The sequence below is a fragment of the Abrus precatorius genome, unplaced genomic scaffold (genome assembly GCF_003935025.1).
Source record: "Abrus precatorius isolate BTA unplaced genomic scaffold, Abrus_2018 Scaffold5, whole genome shotgun sequence".
NCBI lineage: Eukaryota > Viridiplantae > Streptophyta > Magnoliopsida > Fabales > Fabaceae > Abrus > Abrus precatorius.
In genome coordinates this window covers 19,660,249-19,666,162 of record NW_020874395.1, presented here as the reverse complement: position 1 = coordinate 19,666,162, position 5,914 = coordinate 19,660,249, and the positions used below count along the sequence as shown (strand labels likewise).

The following is a 5,914-nucleotide window of genomic DNA, read 5'->3' as shown; positions in this document are numbered from 1 at the left end:
AGAAACCTGCTTGCAAGACTTTTGCAGCAGTCCTTGAACTTGCATGATGGCCTCCATATTCTGAATTGTGACAATGCCATAGTACCTCAGCTTGCTCACTTTGTGGAATGCATCTTCTAATTAACCCATCTACTCCAATTTTGAACAGGTATGGGTCTTCCCACACATAGAATTTGCTGTCATGTAAGAACTTCTTCTTTTGCTGCCAAGTCAACCTCTTTGGAATGAATTGAGTGGCTTTAAAATTTGCAATGTCAGCAAACCAAGGCATGTTTTCCACTGCAAACAGCTTTTCATCTGGAAATTCTTCATTTATTTCCAATGATTCAGTGGTTAAACTCTCCAAAGGAAGTCTGGACAAGTGGTCAGCAACACTGTTTTCTTTCCCTTTCTTGTCTTTGATTTCTAGCTCAAATTCTTGGAGGAGTAGAATCCATCTTAATAATCTGGGTTTTGCATCCTGTTTTGTCAAAAGATATTTAAGAGCAGCATGATCAGTGTATACAATCACTTTTGAACCCATTAAATATGATCTGAACTTATCAAAAGCATATACTACAGCTAAAAGTTCTTTTTCTGTTGTTGTGTAATTCACTTGTGCAGGATTTAACACTTTGCTTGAATAATATATAGCATGTAATTTCCTATCTTTCCTCTGTCCTAAAACAGCACCCACTGCACTATCACTTGCATCACACATGAGTTCAAAAGGTAATTTCCAATCTGGTTTTGCAAGAATAGGTGCAGAAATCAGTTTCTCTTTTAAAACAGAAAATGCATGCAAACAATTATCATCAAATATGAAATCTGCATCTTTTACAAGTAAATTACTCAAGGGTTTAGCAATCTTAGAAAAATCTTTTATGAATCTTCTATAAAAACCAGCATGTCCTAAAAAACTTCTAACTCCCTTAACATTGACAGGTGGAGGCAATTTACTAATGACTTCTATTTTAGCTTGGTCCACCTCCATTCCCTTCTCTGAAATTTTGTGACCAAGGACAATGCCTTCTTGTACCATGAAATGGCACTTCTCCCAATTTAACACAAGGTTAGTATCTTGACATCTCTGCAAAACAGTGGATAGATTAGCTAAACAATCATCAAAAGAATCACCAAAAACAGAGAAATCGTCCATGAACACTTCTATGATGTTTTCTACCAAATCAGAAAAAATAGAAAGCATGCATCTTTGGAAAGTGGCAGGGGCATTACACAAACCAAATGGCATTCTCCTATATGAAAAGACTCCAAATGGACATGTAAATGCAGTTTTCTCTTGATCTAAAGGATCTACAGCTATTTGATTATATCCTGAATACCCATCAAGAAAACAATAAAATGAATGTCCAGCAAGTCTTTCTAACATTTGATCTGCAAATGGTAGTGAGAAATGGTCTTTTCTGGTTGCATCATTTAATTTTCTATAGTCTATGCACATTCTCCATCCAGTCACAGTCCTAGTAGGGACAAGTTCATTCTTTTCATTAGGTACAACTGTCATACCACCTTTCTTTGGAACAACTTGGACTGGACTTACCCAATTGCTGTCAGAAATAGGGTATATTATTCCTGCATCTAACAGCTTTATGACCTCTTTTTTAACTACCTCTTTCATGGCTGGATTTAACCTCCTTTGTGGCTGCACAACAGGCTTAAAATTCTCCAAATAAAATTCTGTGCTTACAAAATGAGGGATTTATACCTTTCAGATCTGCAATACTCCAGCCAATTGCAGATTTGTGTTCTCTCAAAATTCTGAGCAATTTTTCCTCTTGTTCTTCCTTAAGTTCATTGTTGATGATGACTGGATTTACATGTTTCTCATCCAGAAATGCATACCGTAGGTGTGAAGGGAGTTGTTTTAGTTCTAGCTTTTGCTTTTCCTCTTCTTTATCGTCCTTTTTCAGCTCTTCTTTCACTAAATTTTCTGCAGGTTTTTGGATCGGCAGAGCTTCCAATTGCTGCTGCATTTCTATGATATCTTCTTCATTCAGAGTTTCAAATTTGTCATTCCCTGCAGATATTATCTCTTCTAACATAGCAGTTTCATCAAATTCTTTCATATGGTGTTGTGTAATAAAAGCATCCAGTATATCTACCTTCATACATGTATTATCTTCAACTAGATATTTTAAAGCTTCAAACACATTAAATATTACCTTCTCATCTTGAACTCGAAGCATAAGTTCACCTTTTTGCACATCTATTAAAGCTCTTCCGGTTGCAAGAAATGGCCTCCCTAGGATCAAAGGAATGTTAGAATCTACTTCCATGTCCAGAATCACAAAATCTGCAGGAAAAATGAACTTGTTAACTTTAACTAATAAATCTTCAACAACTCCATATGGATAAGTGTATGATCTATCAGCTAGCTGCAGTGTAATGTTGGTAGGCTTCACTTCCTCTATGCCAAGTTTCTGTAGAACAGCTAATGGCATCAGATTTATGCTTGCTCCCAAGTCACACAATGCTCTTCCCACAGTGCAGTTTCCTATTTCACAAGGAATGCCAAATGATCCAGGATCTTTCAGCTTTTGAGGAAGCTTTCTCTTAAGAATGGCACTGCACTCCTCTGTCAAAGGTACTGTTTTGTCATGCTCTAGCTTCCTTTTTCTGGAAAGTAGTTCTTTCATGAACTTTGCATATGAAGGCATTTGCTCCAAAGCTTCTGCAAAAGGAATGTTAATTTGTAATTTCTTAAAGACATTCATAAACCTTTCAAATTGTTCCTCTTGTTTAGGATTTTGGACTCCCTGAGGATAGGGCAGCCTCTTGTATTTTTCTGGGTCTATTGGCTTACAAGCTTCCTCAAAGAGTTGCTTTTTGGTTTTCCTTTCAGAATTCATGGGAACTTTTTCTTTTTCTTCTGAATGGTCTTTCTTCAATAGCTTAAAATTTCCTTGTTGCAGATCTTGTTCAATGTTTCTTTCTGCTGCATCATTCACTTTCTTTTCTGCTGGTTTAGGGCTTGCAACTACAGCTCCACTCCTTGTAGTTATGGCTTGACATTGCTCTTTAGGATTGATTACTGTATTGCTTGGAAATCTTCCTTCATCCCTGCTGGATAGTTGTTCAGCTAATTGTCCAATCTGTGTCTCTAGTTTCTTCATGGAAGCTTCTTGGTTTTTAAAGCTTGTTTGAGTCACCTTCATGAATTGCAGCATAGTTTCTTCCATCTCAGTCAACCTCTCATTCATAGGTCTAGAAAATTTCTGATTTCCTTGAGGTTGAGTGGATGAGTTCCTCTGAAAATAAGGCTGTTGTGTTGCTGGACCTGCATTAGAAAAAGGCAAATTTGAATTAGAATTCTTTGTAGCAGAATATTGATTATTCCAATTAGAATACTGCTGAGTTCTATTATTTGAAAATTGAAATCCAGGGGGATATGATGGCTGTTGTCTCTGAAAATTATTCATATAATTCACTTGCTCTTGTGGTTCACTTGTGGATGCCTCACATGCACCATTTGCATGGTTTCCTCCACAAAAATCACAACTTAGCTGACTGGTAGGCATACTCCCTGTTTGCAGATTGTTGATTTGTTGTGTTAAGGCAGCTAATTGTTTTGAAAACATTTGATTTTGTAGCTGATTTTGTGCAAGAAAAGTTTCCAGAACTTTAGCTTCATAACCAGAGTTTCTTCCTTGATTACTTGAGTTTGAATTCTGATACATTGAAGATGCCATCATGTCAATAATCCTCTGAGCTTCTTCCAAGGACTTTGTATTTAATGAACTTCCAGCAGCAGCATCAACCATTGTTCTTGTTACTGCAATTCATCCCATTATAAAAAGTTTCCAATTGCATCCAATCTGGAATACAATGATGTGGACACCTTCTTAGCAATTCTTTGTATCTTTCCCAAGCTTCATACAATGATTCTCCATCTTGCTGAACAAAGGATGTAATTTCTCCTCTCAGTTTAGCAGCTTTGGATGGAGGGAAGTACTTGGTTTGAAACCTGTTCACAAGTTCTGTCCAAGTTGTAATGCTTCCTTGTGGTTGAGCTTGTAACCAGCATTTTGCTCTATCTCTCAAGGAAAAAGGAAATAGTCTCAGTCTGATGGCTTCTTCACTAACCCCATTTATTCTTATGGTGTCACATAGCTGTAAAAAATTTGAAATATGTAAGTTAGGATCATCAGAATTTCCACCAGAAAACTGATCTTGTTGGACTAAGTGTAACAAGGCAGGTTTAATCTCAAAATGGTTGGCTTGAATAGTTGGCCTGATTATAGAAGAGTTAAAACCTTGCATGTTAGGAATTGCATAGTCCCCTAATGTTCTAATTCTATTTTGTTCTGCCATCTCTATTTCTGAATTTAGTTGTCTCAAAGATGTAGGTGTTCTTTTCACTCTAGGATTACTCTGAGATTCTGGAGAATGGACAGCTTCTAACTCACTATCACTCCCTATGGCTTTTTCTGCTCTAGACTTTTTTCTCAATCTTCTTAAGGTTATGTCTATGTCAGGATCAAAGACTAGAGTTGATTTGTTTTTGTTTTTGCCACGCATATACAATTCAAAATGAAGCAAAAGTAAACTACAAGTTAGTATTCAGAACTGTACCACGAAAATTATGCAGCAAATATCAGTAAAAGTAATTGAAACACAAGTTTAAAAGTTGCAGAATTATGCAGAATGGACAAAATGTCTAACTACAGACTAATACTACAGAAATTCAAAGAACAAGATACTCAATCTAGCTATTCTTATGTTACTAATGATATTGAAACTCAAATTCCCCGGCAACGGCGCCAAAAACTTGTTGTTTGCAATCTAACACTAGCAAGTGCATTAGAATTGCAGCAAGTGATGAGTAAATTTAAGATCAGAATATCGTCTCCACAGGGAATTTAGGTTTCAAGTACCACTTCACAGAATTATAACCATTTGAGCCATACAAATTTTTGGAATGAGATTTGTAACATATAAAAGCAGTAAACAAAAGCAATTAAAGTAAAGAACTTGCAGAAAAACAGAGTATGTAATGAAATGAGATAGGAATGAAGAATAGTTAGGAATTTACTTCACAAGAATATTAGTATTAATTCAATTATGCCTCTGAACATTCAAGAACTTGGTTAATTGACAATCAGTTTCGCATAGTAATAGCCAAAGGTTAATTCCTTAACTCATTAACCCTAACAATCCACTAAACCTCCCTAATCCCTTAGGTGAGATTCAATTTCAAGTTGCATTAAGAATTAGAACTATAAGATTGCAGAATTAGGTCTCCTTATCCCTAAGAATCCCTACACTCTGGTTGCCAATTCAGATCGGAGCAAACAATCCAATTCCCATTGGTAAAGATTCCTCTTGATTAATCAAATGAATTTCCATTCAAAGATTGCATGAAAAGCAGAATTAACAACTCAATTAATCCAAGAACTTTAAGTTCAGAAGATAAATTCGAATCAACACATCAATTCAAGTTCCATAAACCCCTAACTATGGGAAATTAAGCACACATTGCAACAAAAACAGAGAAAGAAGAAGAAGAAGAATGCAGAGCAGCCATGGCCACGAGCTCCAATCTGATCCCTCTTCTTGGAGCTTCAAGCTTCGACCCTAATCTTCTCTCCCCTCTCTCTCAACGAGAATCTAACTAACAAAACAGAAAATTAGCAAAAGATCCCAGTTTTCGCGCTTCAATCATGTATATATAGAAACCCCAGTTCTGCGCGTTGTCACTTTTCTTCACAAGAGTAACCACACAAAAGCTTTATGTAGTGCGCGTGTTCACTTTCAACAGCAAGAGTAACCACGCGCAACTTGCAGAGTTGAAGGCTTCTCTGGAACATTCACTTTTATTCATAATAGTGGCAACGCAGGAGGTCAAGGGCTGCGCGTGATCACTTTCGTGAGTAATAGTAACCACGCGCAAGCTGTCCTGATACAAGTGCCTCTG

The 5,914-nt window shown here is 36.7% G+C and overlaps 1 non-coding gene across 1 annotated transcript; it reads left to right on the top strand.

Moving 5' to 3' along the window:
• The first annotated feature begins 3,820 nt into the window (after positions 1-3,820).
• On the top strand, positions 3,821-3,927 carry LOC113868282. The gene has a single exon (XR_003505303.1). It is a non-coding gene; the product is annotated as a small nucleolar RNA R71 (small nucleolar RNA).
• Positions 3,928-5,914: the final 1,987 nt, after the last annotated feature.